The sequence below is a fragment of the Schistocerca nitens genome, chromosome 5 (assembly GCF_023898315.1).
Source record: "Schistocerca nitens isolate TAMUIC-IGC-003100 chromosome 5, iqSchNite1.1, whole genome shotgun sequence".
NCBI lineage: Eukaryota > Metazoa > Arthropoda > Insecta > Orthoptera > Acrididae > Schistocerca > Schistocerca nitens.
The window spans coordinates 95,023,814-95,048,875 of NC_064618.1; the positions used below are offsets into that span (position 1 = coordinate 95,023,814).

General features: G+C 41.6%; 1 protein-coding gene across 2 annotated transcripts in view; it reads right to left on the bottom strand.

The window, feature by feature from the left end:
- Positions 1 to 1,463: 1,463 nt before the first annotated feature.
- Positions 1,464 to 25,062, bottom strand: part of LOC126259946 (uncharacterized) — a 90,551-nt gene continuing 66,952 nt past the window's right edge. For both annotated transcript variants that reach the window (XM_049957049.1, XM_049957048.1), the window contains exon 5: positions 1,464 to 1,751. The gene's annotated coding sequence lies outside the window, so the exon portion shown is untranslated. The remainder of the gene's footprint in view (positions 1,752 to 25,062) is intronic.

A 25,062-nucleotide genomic window follows, 5' to 3' on the forward strand; every position in this document is an offset into this window, starting at 1 on the left:
AAGGAAGCAAAAGAGTTTGCAATAGTGTGTCAGTATACTAAATTATCTAAAGGAAATAATAGCAGAACAATTTCAATATTTATGTTGCCCATGAAGAGCTGCAGTATCTTCATCTACATGTATACTCTGCAAACCACTGTGAAGCACATGATGACATGATGGAGAGTGCTTTCCATTATAGCAGTATGCTCATGATGGTGTAATCTTGTGTGCTTAGTCCCAATGGGAGCGGTAAGTAGTATATATTTAACCACCATCTTGGATATCTTTCTTGGGCCAGGCACGGCTCTACAAATTGTTTGTCAATGGGAGAGTTGCTGAGCTGTTGATGACCGCCAAGCCTCTTGCAGCTGCCACAGCATCCAGTGGCACAAGTCATGGTGCTGTGTGATATATAGGCTGCAGTAAACAGCACTGCAGTCACAGACACCTATTTGCGTCTGTGTGGTCACGTGTCCACATGACACTGTGCCGGTATTCCTCCACTTGTAGGTATTTAGGTTGCAGTTCAGCCAATCGAAGGCCAATACAGCTCTGGTCTCCAGACTGATCGCCAGCCATTCTTGAGCTTACACTTCAGACCATGATGTCTGCCAGCACACCTCTCGCAGTGTTGTCTTGTGCCTTTGTGAAGATCACAGCTGTTGTGGTTTGAAAGCTGCTCCAGAAGGCACTGCTTCCTCAGCTCATCACCACTACTGACAATCATGGACTTCATCATATAGCCACCATTACACATTGTTACTGAAGGACATTGTACTCATGTGATGACCTGTTCCTCTACAGCTGTACCTAGTTAGTTCATTGTCAACAAATGAACTGTTGTTAATACAGTACATGCATGACACCCTTGGCACACCACTCGGCCAAGGCTTACTATGAGTAGGGAGCATAGCCTATGCCTCATTTGATACTGGTTTGTAAGTAGACTTTTGCAGGATACTTGTCATCTATCTTCAGTTATCTGTCAGTTTAGGTTTTTTAACATTTTTGTGACACACTCGCATGTATCTAATTGAGCAGTATTTTAGGACTTTTATCTGAGTAGTTTGTATCCAATCTCTATTGTAGACTGACAGCATTTTCACAGTATCCTAGCAATTAACCAATGCCTACCACCTGCTCTACCTACAACTGAGCATATGTTATCATTCCATTTCATAGTCCCACAAATTGTTACATTTTCGTGTTTGTATGGGAAGACTGTTTCTAGTCGTGACACACTGATATTTTAGTCATTTCATCATTTTGTGAAGTGTGCAGTTGCATATTTCTGTACATTTAAAGCAAGCTGCAGAAAAAAATGTGATGTCAGTATTAACGTTATTTCTGTCTGCCAGTGCCAGACCATTAATATACAAAATGAGGGTTGCCTGTTAACCACAGCTCTTTATTATATGAAATTAATCTATTTGAAATTGTTGTAATACTGATATAATTTTGACATTTTCTCTGATGTTCCCACATGCAACAGAAAAGTTACAAATTATGAACACTTCAGGGTCACATGAAACAGCAGCACGTTCTCTTTATCTAGTACACAATGCAATAAGATTACAGAGGAAAGATGAAGTGCTATTTTAGACATGTAATTGATATACTGAAAGTAATAATGACAGCACACAAAATAACTTGTGAAGGCACTGAAAAATAAAGTGTTCTTGAGATGAAATCTGCATGCTCAAATGAAGCATTTTCTTGTACGGAGTGACTCCAGCACTTGTGTCAGCTAGCTCCTGCCATCCAGACACCTATAAGAGAAATCGCTGTTATAATATTCATCAATACCTTGAAATTCATCTAGCTAAAGGGAAAAAAATAAGTGACAAATGAAAAGACTTTGGAAAGCAGTCACGAAGTGATTCTTCAACTTCTCATGTTCATGGCTGAACAGACAGATGTTAGTGTCCAAATGAGCACAATATTTTGGCAGGCAGCCATGTTTCCATCATCAGATGCACTGACTAAGTGAGTGCCTATGAGATGGTGTGGCACTTTTACCTCCCCCTGTGTCTGCCCCCAGTAGCTGAGTGGTCAGTGCAACAGACTGTCCATCCTAAGGGCCCGGGTTCGATTCCCGGCTGGGTCGGAGATTTTCTCTGCTCAGGGACTTGGTGCTGTGTTGTCCTAATCATCACCATTTCATCCCCATCGACACACGAGTTGCTGAAGTGGCGTCAAATTGAAAGACTTGCACCAGGCGAGTGGTCTACCTGACGGGAGACCCTCGTCACACAACATTAAATTAAACCATCCCCTCTCCCACCTCCCTCCGACTGCCACTCTGTGTGAGGTCCGCACCCATCTACTACCATTACTCCCCATCCAACAGACTCCTCACTCCGTTGTGGTTTGAGGACAGGGATGCATGCTGACAGCATTTCCACTTTGGCTCTGCTTGCCTCCACTGTCAGTTTGTTGTGTTATATCTCCTTCCTCTTCTTAGGAAAACTAAAAAGGGAACTGTCCAATACAACATAACAAAACTTGCCCTGAAACTTTCACTGAAAGAAACACAATGTCAACATGTTAACTACTAAGACAGACTGCAAGTATTTTTTTTAAATGTTGAAAATTGCCAAATTCGCAGCTTGCCGGGCAGCTGGAGTAATGAACACCCCTACTGTAGCTGTAGCAGGCAGCACATGCATAACATGGCTGGCAGACATCCCTGAATGACGGCACATCAGTAAACATATAACATGGTGCAACATGCTCATAATCTATAAAGTGAATATCAGTTTCCATTGATAGTTTCAGTGACACAGTTGTGTTGCTTGAGGCTTTCCTGATGGACATGTTGTATATGTGGTTCTCGGGCGAGACGTCGGATGTCATAGTGAAAACTCCACAATATTTCATCAGCGCAACTGGCCGACATCTTCAGGTGCGTCGAACACACTGCTAAGGCAGGACCAGAGCCCATTACTTATGCCAGTCTTAGGCAGGAAGTGCGCATGCGCTATTGGCCATCGAATTTGGCACCTCCACGCATGCGCACTTCCTGCCTAAGACAGCAGAATTCAGGGAACATAATTCCAATAAAGAAAACTTAGAATAAGGATAAACTGGTAAACCAGGTAAAAGTATAAAACACGTTAAATGTGTAGCTCATGAAATCTTGCATTAACCTCTTAGGCAGGAAGTGCGCATGCGCTATTGGCCATCGAATTTGGCGCCTCCACGCATGCGCACTTCCTGCCTAAGACTGGCATAAATAGGGGGCTCTGGTCCTGCCTTAGCAGTGTGTTCTTCGCACCTGAAGATGTCGGCCAGTTACGCTGATGAAATATTGTGGAGTTTTCACTATGACATCTGACGTCTTGCTCGAGAACCATATATACAATGACACTGTTGTTCACAGTTACTATTTGCTTTAATTTGCAGCTCATTTAATATCCATAATAATTAGCAGTTGCTTTTGCAGTATTGGTAAGTGTTAACAATGAAGGCAAAACTGAATTAATTTTCTTTGTATATGCTTGCCAGTAGTATCTGTCTTTGTGTAGGTTCCAGAGTTTCACGGTAATGAGGTATCTTATTAATATTTTCAATCTCACAAAGATAAAATAAGAAGAATGTGGTATGCAGTTGAAATCACCGACTTCACCTGAAGACCTACAAACTTATTATTTAGTAGTTAATTCGTGGACATTTGTTAGAGTGATTTCAACAGTCCATTAGGAATTGTGAAAACAACAGAAGAAAGATGAAGTAACTCTGATGATTCTGTGAATTGTGATTCGAATGATGATTGTTGTGCTAATTAAAGTGCAGAGCAAAAATACAGTACCTTCCGATCCCAGGAAAATATGAAGAGTGATAGCTTCCAGTGACAAAGAAAAGGTTGTGAACGTTTCAGTTAAACAAAGGAAGGACAAAATGCTTCATGTTAAGCTGCCTGTAAAGCCAGTTTTGTTTCATCAAATCTGAAGTAAATTGCATAAACGGAAGAAAGATTCACACACAATACAAAATATGCACCAAAATGAAATTCACTAAAGTGTGGAAGAAAAACTGTTCGAAAGATTTAGAACTGCTCAGGAGAGTCAATGCACCATTACCGAGGGAGGTGTATGACACTGGGCACAATGAATTGCAAGTGAGTAGAACATTAGTGGTTTCCAGGCTTCTTTGACCTGCTTAAACAGATTCAGGAAATTATATGGAAAAGGAACTTGCAAAATTATGAAGTTTACCTCAAGTAAACATGTGGAGGAAAGTTCATTAATAGGTAATAATATAGAGAAATTCATAACTGATCTGAAGAAAAAAATTATCGTTATCCCATAAGAGCTGTGTATAAAGCTAGACAATCATGTTACATGCAAACAGCAATTATCATTTCAAGTGAAAAAAAGAGAGAGAGAGAGAGAGAAAGATGGATTCTCTTGTGCAGTTGATGAATGCTATGAGACATTTATATACAAAAATATCAGAGATAAGCACCGGTTTATTATTGTTTCCACAGCTTTACACTGTGTCTATTTGCAGCAACCTCAATGTAAATCAGGGCCAAAACTTTTAAAAAAGAACTGTCTAATTGCAAAAATCTTGAAAAAATGGGAGAACATAATGTTAAATACTAAATCCAAAATGTCTTCTTGCCAGTTGCAGATAGTAATTCTTTGTTTTTGTTAAACTCTTGGTGTGGGAATAACAACATCTCTGCCTTTAGGAGGAGGATGAAAAGACGAACTGTAATTCGGATTCCACCCAGAATTAATAGTGTGATTCAGCCCATCAATAAAGATATTTTTTGACCGTGTAAAGGTTTCTTCATAAAATTGTCAGACAATATAATTTATGATATAATCTATGTCATTTCAGGTTTATCAGTGCAAAAGTATGTTAAACTTCAGTCACTTGTACATTGTCAGTTTGTATCAACTATGCTTTGTATGCTACACAATATGCAGAACAATGGGCATGACCATTTCTCACTCCATCCCAATTCTGTCTAAATAAAACTAGCAGTTACTGTGAAGTTCCTGAATGCACTAAATTTTCTTTTGTGAAGCATGCCTTGAATAAGGAAAATATTTGTTTTTGTCATCAAATACACACTTCGCAGTTTTGTAATGATTACAGGGAATAAACAAGCAACTGTTTCATTAAAATATACATTATTAAAAAATTATCATAAGAACTATGCTACAGAATTTTTTATAAAATATTTAATATCAGCAATTAATGGAAGTAAGTTATCTGCAATGTTCCTTAATACACTGCCACGGTTTTGTTTCCTCTGTCAGTTACTTGTGTAACAATTACATCTGCAACAGTTTAGCTGTTGATATGAACTGCAAGTTGTTCAAAAAAATTAATGATTTGAGATATTTCTGACATGTGTTAAGTGTTTAAAATTCCTATGTGTGCACTTCAGACTTTGCGCTACATGGTGTTACATTCTCATGTCACTGCTGTCTCTGCTTATTTTCCGTCTCATGCACTAGGCAGGAAGGGCTTTACAAACCTCTGCTATAAGCAGTTCTTCATGTAAAAAATACTTACAGTGCACCCTAGCAACTAAAATTCTGACAGTGCATTTCTTTCAGTGTATTATTCCTGTGTGAAAAATTTCAGGGTAAGTTTTGACATGTTAGATTCCACCATTCCTTTGTAAGTGCACATTCCCAGGCCTTATCAGGTGTACTGGTATGAAATGAGTGTTAAGATACAAATGTGTCGATGGGGAACATTTGTTGTGAATGAGCCTTAATTTTTTTTTGATTGGTTGGTATGACATCTGTCAAAGATATTTAGTATACATCCAGTCATGGAACAAAAAACATCATATGTTTTCATCGTGTTAACAATGTCGAATTTTGTACCAGAAAGTGATGATTTGCGGTAAGCACTAATTTTTTGTTTTCATTTGAAAAAAAAGTGCTGCAGAGTCGCATCGAAAGCTTGTCGAGGCATATGGTGATCATGCTCTATCAGAAGCAACATGCAAAATATGGTTTCAATGGTTCAGAAATAATGATTTTATGTAAGAAATGAAGAACGTGGAAGATCACCAAAAAAGTTCAAAGACGCTGAATTGCAAGCATATTGGATGGAGATGATACTTTGAGTCAGAAGCAAATGGCAGCAATGCTAAATGTTACACAACAAACAATTTCTGACAAAGCTATGGGAAAGATCCAAAAGTGTGGAAAATCGGTGCCACATGAGTTGAATGAAAGACAGATGGAAAACCGAAAAACCATTTGTCAAATTTTGCTTCAAAGACATGAAAGAAATCAATTGTGCATCGAATTGTTACTAGCGATGAAAAATGGATTTATTTTAAGAATCCTAAATGGGAAAAATCATGGGTTAATCCGGGACAACCATCAACATCGACTGCAAAACCATATCGATTCGGCAAGTAGACAATGCTCTGTGTTTGGTGGAATCAGAAAGGTGTGGTGTATCATGAGCTTCTAAAACCCGGTGAAACTGTGAATACTAATTGCTACAGACAACAAATGATCAATTTGAACTATGCATTGATAAAAAAAGACCAGAATGGGCCAGAAGACATGGCAAAGTAATTTTTTTACACGACAATGCACCTGCACACAAAGCAAAACTTGTTCAGGATACAATCAAAACACTTGGCTGGGAGCTGATACCCCACCCGCCGTATTCACCAGACTGGCCCCTTCCAACTACCATTTGTTTTCATCAATGGGACACTCACTGGCTGAGGAACACTTCGATTCCTACGAAGAAGTTGAAAATTGGGTTTCTGATTGGTTTGCTTCAAAAGACGAACATTTCTATTGGCGTGGTGTCCACAAATTGCCAGAAAGGTGGTCAAAATGTATAGAAAGCAATGGTCAGTACTTTGAATAAAATGTGTTTACTTTTCAATTCAAAATTAGTGTCAGACATCAGTGTCAGCATGTGATTATGGCCTTAATCTATTCCAAGTAGCACTGATAGGCAGTGTTCTGAGGCGCTGACTTGCGAGGATGCTGCAGTCTGTTGGGGTATTGTTGTTCACGACAACAATTTTTGACAGTATACAAGGGGGGGGGGGGGGGGGAGGACCAAAAGTAACCAGAATCGTAATGCTGCACATTGTGTACTTGTAGTAGCAGGTTGCGCCGCCAGAGGGTTGTAGTAGGAGCTCTGCTGAGTCATTCTGCCACGTGGCGTCACCCAACAGTGAGAAGTATGGTTTCTTTGGCAGTTCTTTGAGTGTACGTACAGTGCAGACGTGATACGAGGAAATGGCTAGTTCTTACGAACAACGTGCGGCAGTGAAGTTTTGTTTCTTGCTCGGCAAGAATGCAGCAGAAACTGTTGCGATGATTCAAACAGCCTACAAAGACCATGGTCTTAGTAAAACGCAAGTGTATGAATGGTTTTCTTGGTTTAAAAAGGGAGAAATTGTGGTTGAGGATCAGCCCTGTTCCAGTCGACCTTCAACTGCTCGAAGTGAAGACAACATCAACAAAATCCACGGTCTCATCAGTGAAGATCGACACAGGACAATCAACCAACTCGAGAACTTGTCCGGGTTGTCCTGGAGCTCAATTCAGCACATCTTGACCTTTGATTTGAGGATGCGTAGAGTGGCGGCAAAATTCGTGCCAAAGCTTCTGGAGATCAAAGGGATCATCGCGTTCAAGCCTGTCTTGAAATGAAGGACGCGTTCAAAGATGATCCACATTGTTTCAACAAAATCATTACAGGTGATGAGTCATGGTGCTATGGGTACGATCCAGAAAGTAAACAACAGTCATCACAATGGAAGTCACCTGGCTCACCTTGACCAAAAAAACCTCGACAAGTGAAATTGAATGTGAAAATGATGTTGACCTGTTTTTTTGACATCAAAGGTATCGTACACTCTGAATTTGTCCCTGAAAACCAGACAGTAAATCAACAATTCTATTTGGAGGTTATGAAATGGCTTCGCAGAAGTTTGTCGCAAAAACGTCTGGCTTTGTGGGATTCTGGCATGTGGTTCCTGCATCACAACAATGCTCCCGCACACATGGCTCTCAGCTTTCACCAGTTTTTGGCCTCAATGAAGACGACTACCTTGACCCATGTGCCCTATTCACCGGATTTAGCACCCTCGGACTTCTTCCTATTCCCGAGGATGAAAAAAGACTTGAGAGGGAAGCGTTTTACGGATGTGGAAGATGTAAAACGCAATGTCATGAAAGTGCTAGCAGGTATCAAAGAGGACGAATTTAAAAGGTGTTTTGAACACTGGACTGAACATTTGGACAAGTGTATTAATGCTAATGGAGAGTACTTCGAAGGAGATTAAGGTTGTATTTGAAAACAATAAAGTATATGCTTTCTAGAAATAAATTCTGGTTATTTTTGGGTCCCCCCTCGTACACTGTGTGTCCTATGTATGTAGTGCCACATTATCAGGGAATCTGATAGACTCTACACTTTGATAATCTGAGGCTGTCCATGATTCTACCATGCATTACCACTGTTTTAGCAGGTGGGCAGAGGACAGTCTTCATTTGGTGTTTGCAGAAAATTAGCCCTATCTTTCTGGATAATGCATCACAAAATGGAAAAAATGTAATGGTTACATCCTCCTGAGGTTCCTCTTCTGTTCCGCCAGTTGTACAATCATGAGGATGTAGGACTCTCCAAATTTGCTACTCAGTGTTGACATTCTTACAGAACACTGTCCTCAGGTGCTCAAGTTCTTAGTTGAGACTTTCATTTTCAGAGACGTTGCAAGCCCTATGCATCAATGTTTCGAGCACTCCATTCCTGTATGCCATGTGGTGGCATCTTTCTGTGTGTGGGTGTATGTTGGCGTGCGTCTTATTATGGTACACACTCTGACCCAAATTCTTTCTGGTATCCCAGCCCAACAAGTTCAAAAGCCCACTTGAATGCACGGGCCTAGACAACAGCTGCTAGGCAGCATTCCTGTCACCTCCTCAGTGCTAGGTGCAGGCTATGCTCCACGTGCGGCCATGCTATAAAGCTAGCAGTGCAGGGGTCCTGACCTCAGTTGTGTTCCAACTGTGCTCTCATACTGTTCATTGAACTAAGTGTTGCTTGGTTCTTGATGTTGCTACGTCTAGGCTCTCAATTCGATTCACTCTCCAAATTTGTCATTCTGCCGTGCTGTCTTCGTTCTTCATCCATTACTGTCCATGGTTTTCAGTGACTCACGGTCAATGCACTCAGCCAGTATTTTCTGATCATGTCCATTTCCAGTTACTGTAATATACTTCTTTTTACCTGGGGATCCAGGAAGGGGAGCATTGTATCCACTTCAACTTCCATGGCATGCTTTATGTTGTGATATATGGAATTGAGATGTATGAGGAAATCATTCAGCTTGTGTCTTCCACGTGACCATATGACAAAGGTGTCATTGACATACCAGAAAAAACAGGCTGGTTTCCACTGGGCAGGTACCAGGACTTCCTCCCTGAAATATTCCAAACACATCTTGGAAACAACTGGTGAAAGTGGACTCCTTATGGATATTCCTTCCATCTGCTCATAGTAAACACCATTGAAAAAAAAAAGTATGTTGACATCAATACATACCTAAAAAGGTTGGTCTCTTTATGTCAAATTTCTGGCTCATGAGTTCCAAGGATTCTTGTAAAGGCACACTGGTGAAAAGAAGTACAATGTCAAAGCTGGCAATGATGTTGGAACCCTTAAGCTTAAAGTTATCACGGTACCCAACAAAATCCAGAGAGTCATGAATATGATGTGAACATTTCTCATAGAAAGGGCTACGCATATCCTTCAAGTCTTTAGTGACCGAGTACAACAGGACACCAACGTTGCTAACAACAGGGCATAAAACACCCTGTCCTTGTTAACCTTTGGAAGTCCTTGAAGTCTTGGTGAAACTGGTGCTTTCAGTTGCTTCTTAACAACTCTGTCTGGTAAACTGGATTTTTTTAATAAGTGCCACGATCTTCATCTCCATTCTCTTGGTAGGATCAGTATCAATTTTCCAGTATGTACTGTCTTCTGGCAGGCTGCACATCTTTTCAATGTAATCCTGGTGAGACAGGATCACAGTTATAGCGCCTATATCAGCTGGCAAAACCGCAGTATCTGGATCTCCTTTTAGTTCCTGTATGGCCACCAACTCCCTGCTAGAGGTATTTGGTTTCATAGGCTTTGTTTGCTTGAGAGTGTGACAGGTTTTTTGACATACTTCTTCAGGTAGGAGCTGTGCAGCTACCTGTTACACTGCACTGATGATGTCCCTAGTAGTGCGGGTTTAGGAGCTGGTGCAAAATTGAGTCTTTTCTTAAGAAGTGAAACCTCTTCTTCATCCAGTTGCTTCGCTGTGGGATTGAAGATAGCTTGCAGGGGGCATTATAGCTACTCTCTGATATGCTCTTCAATTGTGATGGTTGACATCTGATGGCCTTTCTTCGTGTAGAACCTGCTGTGGCCTGGGTGAAACTGCCAATCCATTCCCACATTCAGGAACTGAACTAGTAAACCAACTGTAGATTTACTTTGAATAAGTTTGGTTAAAGCATTCTCCCTCCCTTACCATGGCTAGGCAACCATTCTTCAGACTGCTGCTGAGTTGATGTAATGTATTACCTTTGCAAAATTCAGCACCACACATTCTTCACAGCACCTCACAAGGAATGAAAGGCACTAAGCAAATGGCTCCTTTGATGCTGCAGCTGGTCAAGTCATTTCATGCTGTGATACATCCCCTCCTCTTACAGATATGTGATGTGATTCTTTAACTTCTCCCAGCATAATTCATGATGAAATAGTTCACAAGTGAAAAGCCAGATGTCAGTGTCCAGCCATCACAATATTTCAGCAAATGGCCATGTTGCCCTGCCCGGACAGCAGACAAAACACTCTCAGCATGTCGCCCTAGGCACGAAACACAAACAGAATGACAAATCAGCAGGAGGGGGAGAAGATGTTGGGAGTGGACCTCACATGGAGTAGCAGTTCAGAGGGAGGGGGCAAAGAGATAAAAGCACCACGGAATCTCATTGGAACTCAGTTCACTAATGCATCTATGATGACAATGTGGTCATTTGTTGAAATTTTGTGCCTGGTGGACACTGACATCTTTTGTTCACCTATGAACTATTACATTGTTAAAGCACTCATGCTTTACACTGTTTTGAAGGCAATTGTTTTGCAGATGTAATTTTATATTCTCATGGTGACTGTAATTTTATAGTTATATTGCTTTCAAGTAAATCTGGATACATGGAGTTGCATACAGGAGAGAATACAGATTTGCAGGTTTTGATTGGTTGTATTAAGGCAGGTGAAGATGATGTTATCTAGCTTTAAAATCAATACCATGTAAAACTGCTACCAATGAATACAGCTGAAGAAAAAATCTTTCATCCAGATATCAGTCTTGTAATGATTTGATTTCTCCTGTTTGACATTTTACTAGTCTGCAGTGAATATTTCTTTGTGTGTCAGAGCCCTGAAATGATAATATGTGGCACATTCAGGCTGACAATTATTGAACCATATGTAAAAAACATAAATTAATTGTGAACTTGGAGATTTAAACATTTTATTTAACATGTAAACATCACTACAGATATTCAGACTTAAGTTATGACATATTTGATATGCCTGCCATCATTGGTGATGATGTGGCACAGGCAAATAGTGAAATTCTGCATGACGCACTGAAGTGCCAGAACATCAGTGCGGTCAATGACATCCTGAATCACTACTTTCAGCACATGAATGGTTTTAGGGTTATTGCTGCACACCTTGTCTTTAATATAGCCCCACAAAAAGGAGTCACATGTGGTCAGATCACACGTCGACGTGGCATAGTGCTTCAATAGTGCTGGGATACGTAAGGTGCTGATAAGGGACTTAGACTCTGCAGGCTCAGGATGCAACAGTTTGATAAAATTCCAAAGCATAGTGCCGCAATGTCCGCTGAGCGCCTAGCGACTCGGTGACGCAACCCGTCCAACCTGGCTCGGTGCCACGCGATAAGACCGTCACACCAGCGGGCGCGCACAGGGTCTCTTTGGGTAATGGGGATCGTCTTCCAAAACCTTCACATACTATTTGGTAGTCATGGTGCCATTAAGGAATATTACACCGATTATTCTGTGATTGGACATTGCACACTACACAGTCACCCGTTGAGGGTGAAAAGACTTCTCAATTGCAAACTGTGGATTTTCAGTCCCCCAAATGTGCCAATTTTTCTTTTTGATGAACCCAACCAAATGAAAGTGAGCTTTGTTCTAAACCAAACAATAATGTGCATACTAATTCCCTTAATGGCCAACCATGCAGTTTGAACATCCTCACACAAACCTTTCGAACGTTATGATGATTTTATTTCATATAGTACAGTAATTGTCACCCTGTCTAATGCTGCTGGGGCTGCTTCAAAATATGTGAAAATTTTACTTTGAAATCTTTTTTCCCCCCCTCTGTGTATAATTTTATGAAGACTAGAAAAGTTAAATCAGAACAGTATTTATTAAACACTCTGAATTAAACAAATCTGTGTGTTAACTCAGTGAGTACAGAACTGCATTAACATGAACATGTCAGTGCAGTAACAGCAAACATGAGTGCATTTAAACCATTATATCAATACAAATGAACTGAAAATGTAATATATTTGGAACTTCCTCAGTAATTTAATAATAATGAAGGACAGCATATGAGAAAATGTAAATAGACTATTAAAAATATGTGGAAAGCGATTTGATACAGACTGTGATAGGCACCAACAAAGTGTACAGAACTATCACAGTGGTAGTACCTATGATAATGATACATCAAGAGGTGTGGAATAAGGCACATGTACCAGTGTGCAAATAAAATGATAGTAATGATATTAATTAGGATTATCGGATTGTGAGACTAAAGTTACAACCAACATGAAGAAAAATTATGATATTGCAGCAGCGGAGATAATGCAGTGCCTAGCATCCTTAAAGCAGAAAGGAAAGACAGCATGTTAAGTAGAATACAGACGCAATTTGATTGGAAGTGAACATTGCTGCTGTAAGAAGTGCTGATCCAAATATCCATATGATTCGTTTGCGATAATCTGGTAGAGGTTAGAGTGATTGGACCTACAGCTATGGTTGTGGTTACATTTAGTTATAGCAACAACAATGAAATTGCAATCTGAAGTGCATGACCAAAGAATATCAGGAGCTTCTATAAAACTTTTAAACAAAGCTTTCAAACTTACCAACCACCTAATTTGTGGTTCAAAAATGAAGATGAAGGATTAGTCCTAAACAACCAAGAAAATCATAAAATATTAGCAAGCTACTTTAAGAAACTGTCAAACTGTGAGGAACCCAGTGTTATAACTTCAAGTTGAACAAATATATTTCAAGGAAGATGCAATACATGAAAGTCACAGATCAAGTAAACAGAGTAAGACGTGTATACACTTTAACAGTCAAATCATAACTGAGTCCGAGTCTAGCGGCCACTGGCTGGCTGGCCGCTTAGGTGGCGCTGCTGCTGCATGGCTGGCAGACAGCGCCGCATGTAGAGGACGCGCGTAACTGCACAGCGGCACTTTGAAAGATTGGCGAGTCACAACACTTTTCTCCCCTTTGAAGTTTTTGCACAGGTCTTGATGGAGGTGGCCTGTAGATTGATAACGTCCATAGGTGTTGTTTGACTGGCCGTAAAGTCTCGAAGAGGAGGCTTCCCGTACAGACGGAAGTGTCCCCGATGATAATGGGTCGAGATGACAGGAGACGTGGGGGTCAAATCTGCTGGGGCCCCATGCACCAATCTGCCAGTTGTGGCAAGTCCTGTTGTTATAACAGGAGACATGTGCAATGTGTCCGTGTCCATAGGAGAAGGAGGCGAATAGAGTTACTCCGACAGATGATAGTCATCTGGTTCCTGCATGGGTATGTCTCCTGGTGGCATCAGTTCTTGTGCTGGCACGGATATGATGGTGAGAGGACTGTGTTGTGAGTAATGAGAGATTCCAGTATCCCGAGCATCAGGTAGAGCCGAAGGTGGTGTAGCGGCATCCAGAACAGGCGTTGCCGGCACACGAGGCCGAAGCTGGCCCGAATGATGCACTGCAACACCCGTGTCCATCTGGATTTCATACAGGCGTTGGCCATGGTGTTGTAAGATGCGGCCAGGACTCCATTTTTGCCGCCTGCCATATCCCCGTACCCATACAAGGTCATCGGCGGTGAAGCGGCCAAGTGAAGGCACCCGCGGCCATGAGGTGGAAGCCGTAGAAGATGAAGTAACGTGCGGGGCTGTCGGCCATGTAAAAGCTCAGCCGGGCTGTGGTCGCCCATGGGGGTGAAACGGTAAGAAGCCAGAAATTGGAGAAGCGCATCATCAGCAGCAGAAGAAGTCAGGAGTTTCCTAATCTGAGCCTTAAATGTGTGGACCAGTCATTCAGCCTCACCGTTTGTCTGTGGGTGGAATGGAGGGGCCGTGACATGCATGACGCCATGATGGGCACAAAAATCTGCAAAATCGGAAGAGGCAAATTGCGGACCATTATCAGTAACAAGAGTAGAGGGAAGGCCTTCCAAAGACAAAATGCGAGCTAGAGCATTGGTGGTCGATGCCGGGCCAGTACACATGACGGCGCGCCAGAGATTTTGTGCGAGAGACAACCCAGTGCCCTCAGTGAAGGAGGCGCAAGACCAAAGCACGCAAAGACGCAGGTACCACAACACGCGGTGAAGCATTTTCGGTGGAAAGGAGGATAACATCATCCCTAGCCGTGAGGCGGTAACGCAATGCGTAGTAGTTCCACAACGGATCAGAAGTCTTAGTGGATGGACGATCTGGCCAACCCTTCTGAATACAGCGTAAAACCCGGGAGAGGGTAGGGTCAGAACCTGTAGCAGCCACCAGCCAGTTCCTGGTGATGGGGAACCCGTCCACAACCCGCTGCTCGGCAACATCCAGGTGGAAACACAAAAGCTCATCCCTATCAAATGCCAGATCAGGACCCATGGGAAGGCAAGACAGTGCATCAGCATTCGCATGTTGAGCCGTCGGCCGGAAATGAATCTCATAATTGAAACGAGACAAGTAAAGAGCCTAACGCTGGAGGTGGTGTGCAGCCTTGTCGGGAAGGGACGATGATGGATGAAACAAGGAAACAAGTGGTTTGTGATCTGTAACAAGATGAAATTTGGATCCATAGAGAAAAACACCAAACTTATGAAGAGCATAAATAATGGCCAAAGCTTCTTTTTCAATTTGAGAATACTTTTGTTGGGCATCCGTGAGTGTTTTGGAGGCGTAAGCAATGGGTTGTTCAGAACCATCAGAAAAACGGTGTGCAAGGACTGCACAGACCCTGTATTGAGAGGCGTCTGTGGCAAGAACAAGGTGTTGGCCAGGTCAATAAGTAGCCAGGCATGGGGCCTGTTTCAGCATAGTCTCCAATTTCTGGAAAGCCGCATCGCATGATGCAGACCAGTGAAAAGGCACGTTTTTATGCAACAGGCAATGCAACGGCTGAGCCACTGAAACAGCAGACGGTAAAAACTTGTGATAGTATGCTATTTTCCCCAAGAAGGCCTGCAGTTCCTGCAAGGTGAGGAAGGGCATTGATCGCAGTGACAGTTTGCTGAAGCAGACGAATACCATTCCGAGAGAGTTGAAACCCCAAGTATGTGATAGATGCCTCAAAAAATTTTGATTTCTGAAGATTACACTTAAGACCATCAGTCTGTAAGACATGAAAAAGTGTGCAGAGATTTTGAAGATGTTCATCAGTGGTGGAGCCAGTGACAACAATGTCGTCCTGGAAATTTATACACCCAGGGACAGTGAGCAATAATTGTTCCTAGAATCGCTGAAAGAGAGCAGGGACGCTGGCAACCCCGAATGGCAATCGTTGGTATTGATAGAGGCCGAAAGGCGTGTTAAGGACCAGAAGCTGCATGTGAACATCTCGACCAAGTATTTGGACAGTGAGGAATAACTTCCCTGAAAGGGAAGAAGTACAATTGACAGACAATCGTTGGTATTGATAGAGGCTGAAAGGCGCATTAAGGACCAGAAACTGCCGGGAAGCAGTGTCGAGAGGAAGTTGATGATAAGCTTCTGACAGGTCAAATTTAGAAAAATACTGGCATCCAGCAAGTTTAGTGAACAATTCTTCGGGTCGAGGCATAGGGTAAGTGTCGATAAGGCACTGAGCATTTACAGTGGCTCTGAAATGAGATGAATATCACCATTTGGCTTAGCAACGACAATGACAGGAGAGGACCACTCACTGGAAGTGATAGGAAGCAAGACCCCTGAAGCAGTGAGACGATCCAGCTCCCGTTTGACCTGATCACAAAGGGCCACAGGAATGGGCTGAGCCCGAAAAAAACTTAGGCTGAGCAGTGGGTTTGAGCATGGTATGAGCCTCAAAGTCATTTGCACAGCCTAACCCAGGAGAAAGAAGGGACGAAAATGTGGTCGACAAGGAATCCAATTGAGCATAAAGAATAGCACCAGAGAAGATATTGACAGAGTCATCTATGGAGAACCCAAAAACGCGAAAGGCATGGAAACCAAAAAGATTCTCCGCGTTACTATGGTCGACCACAAATATGGGAACAGTGCGAACGACAGATTTGTAAGATACCTCAGCATCAAATTGTCCCAAGAGAGAAATCTTCTGTTTATTGTAAGTCCATAATTGCTTAGTGACAGGTGACAGGATTGGAGAACCCAACTGAAGATACGTCTGAGAATTGATGATAGTGGCAGCAGAACCAGTATCCACCTGCATGAGAACATCTCGACCAAGTATTTCGACAGTGAGGAATGTCTTCCCTGAAAGGGAAGAAATACAATTGACAGACAACACAGAATCAGAATCAGTGTCATGTTTATGAACATCATGTATGCAGTTGGATATGCAAATGGATGACACATGATCCTTTTTTTTTGCATTTGTTACACACGGCCCAATGTTGTGGACAATCTTCTCGTGAATGTTTCATAAAACACTGTGGACATAAAGGAAGTTGTCGTGGGTTTTGCTGCAGTTTCTTAGAGGTTTGTTTACAGTTAGACCGAGGCTGCACTTGGGAGCATACTGCAGCCACATCGGCTGGCGGGGACACGCCACACGCTTCGTCAACATCACACAGAGGTTGTATTTCCCCGACGTCGCCCCATGCCTCTATTTGCACTCCAGCAGCGTGAGAAATTTCAAAAGACTGAGCAATGGATAGGTTTTCATCTAGAGTCGGATTTGCCAACTGGAGAGCACGTTGCCCAACTCCTTTGTCGGATGCTGATCGGATAATAGCATCCCTTACCATGGAATCAGTGTAGGATTCTTTGTGAACTTCAGTAACAAATTGACACTTTCTACTGAGGGGTGAAGTTCAGCAGCCCAAGTGTGACAGGATTGATTCGGTTGTTTTTGACAATGATAAAAGGCAACATGATAGGCTACCACATGCATTTGCTATTGAAAATAGATGGACAGAAATGAGCACATTTCAGCAACGAACAAAGACGCAGGATCTTTCAAAGGAGCCAATTGCGACAACAACTGATACATTTGACGTGAAATCCATGAAAGGAACAGAGATTTACATGTTTGTTCATCCGCGACATGAAATGCCAAAAAGTGCTGTCGAAGACGTTTTTCGTAATCAGACCAGCCTTCCGCCGTCTCGTTGTAAGGAGGAAAAGGAGGTAGAGACGATGACGAGAGACGCCCCGCATTTGATGCCGCAACGAAATCACAAATCGCATTTGTGAGAAGCGTTTGCTGTTCTTTGAGACCTTGCAATAGTTGCTCTAAAGTAGCCATGGAAACATGTGGGTAAGCGATGGAAAAGAAAAATCACTACCTCGTCACCAATTGTTGTAACTTCAAGTTGAACAAATATATTTCAAGGAAGACACAATACATGAAAGTCACAGATCAAGTAAACAGAGTAAGATGTGCGTACACTTTAACAGTCAAATCATAACTGAATCCGAGTCTAGCGCCCGCTGGCCGTTTAGGTGGCGCTGCTGCTGCATGGCTGGCAGACAGCGCTGCATGTAGGGGACGCACGTAACTGCACGGCAGCAGTTTGAAAGATCGGCGAGTCACAACACACATAGCAAAATTTCTAGGATTAAATCCAGGATGCACTTATACAAACTCAGAACTCCCCATACCCCAGCATGGAAGCAATCCAAAATACCAGTAAAGATTTGAGAAATGATAAGGCTTCCAGGTAGAATTTTAGAATATGTTTTTTGCTCGAGTATCATGTTGTTTTTGGAAACCCAGAATCTACTATGTAGGAATCAACATGGATTTCAGAAACAGCGATCGTGTGAGACCCAACTCGCTTTATTTGTTCATGAGACCCAGAAAATATTAGATACAGGCTCCCAGGTAGATGCTATTTTTCTTGACTTCCGGAAGGCGTTCGATACAGTTCCGCACTGTTGCCTGATAAACAAAGTAAGAGCCTAAGGAATATCAGACCAGCTGTGTGGCTGGATTGAAGAGTTTTTAGCAAACAGAACACAGCATGTTGTTATCAATGGAGAGACGTCTACAGACGTTAAGGTAACCTCTGGCGTGCCACAGGGGAGTGTTATGGGACCTTTGCTTTTCACAATATATATAAATGACCTAGTAGATAGTGTTGGAAGTTCCATGCGGCTTTTCGCGGATGATGCTGTAGTATACAGAGAAGTTGCAGCATTAGAAAATTGTAGCGAAATGCAGGAAGATCTGCAGCAGATAGGCACTTGGTGCAGGGAGTGGCAACTGTCCCTTAACATAGACAAATGTAATGTATTGTGAATACATAGAAAGAAGGATCCTTTATTGTATGATTATATGATAGCGGAACAAACACTGGTAGCAGTTACTTCTGTAAAATATCTGGGAGTATGCGTGCGGAACGATTTGAAGTGGAATGATCATATAAAATTAATTGTTGGTAAGGCGGGTACCACGTTGAGATTCATTGGGAGAGTGCTTAGAAAATGTAGTCCATCAACAAAGGAGGTGGCTTACAAAACACTCGTTCGACCTATACTTGAGTATTGCTCATCAGTGTGGGATCCATACCAGATCGGGTTGACGGAGGAGATAGAGAAGATCCAAAGAAGAGCGGCGCGTTTCGTCACAGGGTTATTTGGTAACCGTGATAGCATTACAGAGATGTTTAATAAACTCAAGTGGCAGACTCTGCAAGAGAGGCGCTCTGCATCGCGGTGTAGCTTGCTCGCCAGGTTTCGAGAGGGTGCGTTTCTGCATGAGGTATCGAATATATTGCTTCCCCCTACTTACACCTCCCGAGGAGATCACGAATGTAAAATTAGAGAGATTAGAGCGCGCACGGAGGCTTTCAGACAGTGGTTCTTCCCGCGAACCATACGCGACTGTAACAGGAAAGGGAGGTAATGATAGTGGCACGTAAAGTGCCCTTCGCCACACACCGTTGGGTGGCTTGCGGAGTATAAATGTAGATGTAGATGTAGATGAGACTCAGTAACCGCTGAAATGTGGAACTTTGCATGTGCTGCAACAGTCAAGACACTACACGGAATTTTCCACAATATCTGGAAAACAGAAGCTACACAAGAAGATTGGAAAAAATCATTGTTCACCCAATCCAAAAAAGGAGATAAAACTGATTGCAACAAGTGTAGGGGAATTTTTGTCCTTCCACTGATTTACAAAATTCTTTCAAAATCATTACAAAACAGAGAGGAAGCCAACTGGATCACCAGTTGGGAGAGTACCATGAAGGAATTAGGAAAGGACAATCCTGTGCGGAATAAATTTGAAATCTGAAATGTATAAGCAGATGGAGAAGAATGAGAACTGAAAGCATTTATATTACATTTGTAGAATTCAAAACAAGCGTATGATATGATTGATAGGAGAACATTATTCAACACCTTAAAAGAGTTTGGAGCTGACAACAGATCAGTGGGAATCATACAATGAAGAGCCAAAGAAACTGTTACACCAGCCTAATATCAAGTAGGACCCCTGCAAGCATGCAGAAGCGCCACAACACAACTTGGCATAGACTCGACTAATGTCTGAAGTACTCCTGGTCGAACTGACACCATGAGTCCTGCATGGTTGTCCATAAATCCATAAGAGTACGAGGGGATGGAGATATATTCTGAACAGCATGTTGCAAAGCATCCCAGAAATGCTCAATAATGTTCATGTCTGAGGAATTTGGTGGTCAGAAGAAGTGTTTAAATTGAGAAGAGTGTTCCTGGGGCCACTCTGTGGCAATCCTGGATGTGTGGGGTGTCACATTGTCCTGCTGTAATTGCCCCAGTCCATCAGCATGTATAACGGATGTGAATGGATGAAGGTTATCAGGCAGGATTCTTACGTAAGTATCACCTGTCAGAGTCATATCTAGATGTGTATGGGGTTCCATATCACTCTTAACTCCACACACCACACACTGTTACAGAGACCCCACCTGCTTGAACAGTCTCCTACTGACATTCAGGGTCCAACGGTTCATGAGGTTGTCTCCGTATCTGTGCACATCCATCTGCTCAATAAATTTGAAACGAGACCTATCTGACCAGGCAACATGCTTCCAGTTAATGTTGGTGTTGACAGGCCCAGGAGAGGTGTAAAGCTTTGTGCCGTGCCATCATCAAGGGTACATGAGCGGGCTTTCGGCTCCAAAAGCCCATATTGTTGAATGGTTCGCACATTGACACTTGTTGATGGCCCAGCACTGAATTCTGCAGCAGTCTGCAGAAGGGTTGCACTTTGTCACGTTGAACGATTCTCTTTAGTCATTGTTGGTCCATGTCGGAGATTTGATGTTTTACTGGGTTCCTGATATTCACGGTACACTCATGAAATGGCCGTATGGGAAAATCCCCACTTCATCACTAACTCGGAGATGCTCCCATCACTCGTGTGCCAACTATAACACCATGTTCAGAATCACTTAACTCTTGATAACCTGCCATTTCAACAGCTGTAACCAATCTAACAACTGCACCATGCACTTGTTGTCTTATATAGGCATTGCCAATCTCAGTGCCATATTCTGGCTGTTTACATATCTCTGTATTTGAATAAACATGCATATACCAGTTTCTTTGGTGCGTCAATGTGAAAGGCACATTATCAAATACAAAATGCAAAATTAAATTTTTAGCTGAAACCTCCAATGCTTTTGAAATCAAAACTGTTGTAAGACAAGGAACTGGAGTGTCCCCACTGATGTTTATTTGTGCACTAGAAAAGATATCAAAGAATGGAGGGAATGAACAGAAGAAGCAGAAATTTAAAAAATCATAATTAGAAGAAACGAGGATAATATAAGTTTTGATTTTTTGGTTTTTGCAGGTGATCTTGCCACCTTAGCTGAATCTATAGAAGATGCAACAATGCAGACACATCTCCTACAAGAGACAGCTTCTTTTTTAGTTATTTATTTATTTTGATCCAACATCAACTGATTGCAAAAAAAAATTTCTTTGTCCCAGTCTCCTGGATAAGTCAGAGCCTTACTTACTAGAGTTACATATTATTGCCTGGCATTATTATCTACACAACTATTTCTAAATTTAGCTGAGAAAACGATGTTGAATACGTAAAACCAATTTGCTATTGGAATACATAGATTAAGGAATTTACAGTTTGTGACACAGATTTAGGTCTGAGATTCAAATATTTACAGTTTGTGACTCAGTCTAGGATCTGAGATTCATATATTTTTAGATAGATGGTCTTCCATCATGTTAGTGTGCTAAATTTAGAAACTCATCTATTGAATATACAGGACTGTTTAGGAGCCATAATTTTAATTTCTTTTTTAGTTCTGTAATAGGCAGTTTGCAGATATTAGAATGGAAGCAATTGAGTAGTTTTATGCCTGCATAGTGAGGGCTTTTCTCATAAAGTGTTGTTCTATTGAGAGATGTTGTGGGGTCTCTCTCTATCTCTAGTGTTGTGATAATATACAAGAGTGAGTCAAATGAAAACCTTAAATTTGTAATAACAAATCGAAATTTCACACCGTTATCCTGTAAGTTGGTAAGCATGCTACAAACAGCATGCAGAATGGCCTGTAGGTGGTAGCATAGTGCAGATGCACACATACCGTCGCAGTATCAGTATAAAGATGGCCGCACCACTTGGGGCTTGCACCAGGGAAGAACAGTGTTCTGTTATTCGGTTTTTGCGTAGTGAAGGTGTGAAACCTATTGAAATTCATTGACGAATGAAGGTTCAGTACAGTGATGCATGTCTGTCATAGCAGCAAGTCTACAAATGGAGTACAAAGTTCGCAAATGGTGTCTTCAGTGGAAGATGCTCCTCGTCCCGGTCAGGCACAACAAGTTGTGACTCCACAGAACATTGCAACAGTTGAAGCCATAGTGAAGGAAAGCCGCCAAGTGACACTGAATGACATTGCAGCATGTTTACAGAATAGTCATGGGTCAACACACCACATTGTGCATGATGTGCTCCAGTTTCACAAAGTGTCTGCAAGATGCGTGCCATGGCAGCTGACTTCTGAAATGAGAGAATGACCTGTTGATGCTTGTGAAGAACTTCTTCAGCACTTTGAACGAGAAGGTCATGGCTTTCTTGCAAGATTCGTTACTGGGGATGAAACCTGGGTTCACTTCCACCAACCGGAAACGAAGAGAGCGAGCAAGGAATGGCGCCATTCCTCATCACCAAAACCAAAGAAGTTTCGAACAGAACCATCAGCAGGGAAGGTTATGCAGACTCTCTTTTGGGATGAAAAAGGTGTCATTTTGGAGCATACATGCCTATAAGGACCACTGTCACCAGTGCATCATATACAGATCTCCTAAAAAATCATCTGTGGCCTGCAATCAAATCAAAGCGACGTGGACTGCTGTCAGCAGGTGTCCTTTTGCAACATAACAATGCTTGGCCCCACACAGCCCGTACAACAGTTGCAACAATCACAGACCTGCATTTTGAGTGTCTTCCTCATCCACCATACTCACCAGACCTTGCACCAAGTGATTTCCATATGTTTGGACCACTCATAGACACAATGGGAGGAAAGAAGTTCCATTCTGATGAAGAGGTATGCCACACGATGCATGAGTGGTTGCACGGACTACCAAAAGAATTTTTTTCTAAAGGAATTTATGCACTTTGTAAGCACTGGAGGACTTGCATTGAGCATGGGGGAGATTATATTGAAAAGTGATACAGCTTTATACCACTTCTGCACAATAAACAATATTTTAAAAAATATTTAAGGTTTTCATTTGACTCGCTCTCGTATTTCTTTATTAAGTGTATTGTTACTGTTTGCTGCCATAATGATTATCTTAAGTACATATAGGTTATGAACAGTTAGTATTTTAAATTCTTTAAACAAATTTCTGCAGGACTCCTGGCACATTCCCTTCCCATAATTCTAAGTGCCTTCTTTTGTAGGATAAGTACACTTTTCACATTACCTTTGCTGATGGAGCCCCATACCTCTATCCTATAGCTTAGATGGGATTCAAATAGTGAAATAGTGCGAAATATATTTGCCTCAGAGTGGTAATGCTATTCGTATATACATAGTCCTGCTTCAAAAGCAGTGTGTATATTGTCTATTTCCAACAAAGGCCTACTTAGCCTAAAGCTCACTTTCTGACAGTCTTTTTGTTCTGCCTCTCTGCAACTCAGCATCTCTGCTATATGGTGAGTAGCACTATCATTTTCATAATACTGTTACATTCCATCGTGGATTTTTCCATTGCTTGACTTTGAAAGAAAAGAGTATATGACAGATGGAAGGAGGTTCTGAAATATATGGAGACTGATTATGGAAGAATAAAAAAGGCTACCAAATTTAAATATCCAGGTGAAATAATACAACCAAATGCTCTGGACAAAGAAGCTAACGTAGAAGGGGCAAGGAAAATCATATCAATTAACAAAAAACCTGTATAACAAAACTGGAAAATTCTGGCACTTCACCAATTTCATTAGACCAGAAAGCCTTTACATTCCGGAATCGCTTTCATCAAATACAGTGAAACAATTAAATGAAACAGAAAAGAAGGAAAGGAAAACTACTGCAGAAAACCTTGGGAGCAAAATATGTCACTGGAAAATGGACATTAAGAAGGAAGGAAGATGTTTATAAAATAACAGAACAATACTAGACTTTATGAAGAAGAAAAATTATTTTCTATGAATGCCTAAAACAACTAGACACAAACATCAATGGCATGGACCAAAGAATTTAAAGCAGACCTGAGAAAAGTGGAAATAATGGAGAAAGAAATAGGAGAAAGAGAAAAGTTCAAAGCAAAAGGTTTCAGGGGTTTCCAGGAGAAAACAAAGTAAAAAAGGAGGTGCAGTATGGACAGAAGAGAGATGAGAAAAACATAGGCCAAGAATGAAGAACTATTGGAAATAAATAAAGGAGGAAAGAAAGAAGACATTAGTCACTTTCTGGCAGATTAAAACTGTGTGCTGGACTGAAAATCAAGCTCGGGACCTTTGCCTTTTGCGGGCAAGTGCCTACCAGCTGAGCTATCCAAGCACGGCTCATGACTGATCCTCACAGCTTCAGTTCTGCCACTGCCTTATCTCCTACCGTTGCCCACGAGAGGCAAAGGTCCTGAGTTCAAGTCTCAATTTGGCACACAGTTTTAATCTGCCAGGAAGATTCATATCACCGCACACTCCGCTGCAGAGTGAAAATTTCATTCTGAAGACATTAGTTATTTTGTGTAATCATTAGTAGGCCAAATCAAAACTAATAAAAAAGAAGTAGAAGGCAACCAGTTAAACAGTATGGGCTATGTTACTTTAGAATAACAGGGGAGCATAGCATAATTGAGAATAACAGTACACTACATTTTTACTTGCAGAACAAGTAACAGACCAAAGAAGGATCAAAGCTAGGAGACACACAAAGGAAGATTTGTGTAGAATGACATCAGACGTAATTACTGTAATGAAAATGACAAAAAAATTTTCTATAAGATAATGATGTGGAGAAGGAAACAAACAAAACCAGGCAGGAGAGAGAGAGAGAGAGAGAGAGTAAACTTCAACAAAGACTCAGTTAACTGCTAAAAAAAATTAACACAATAGAAATC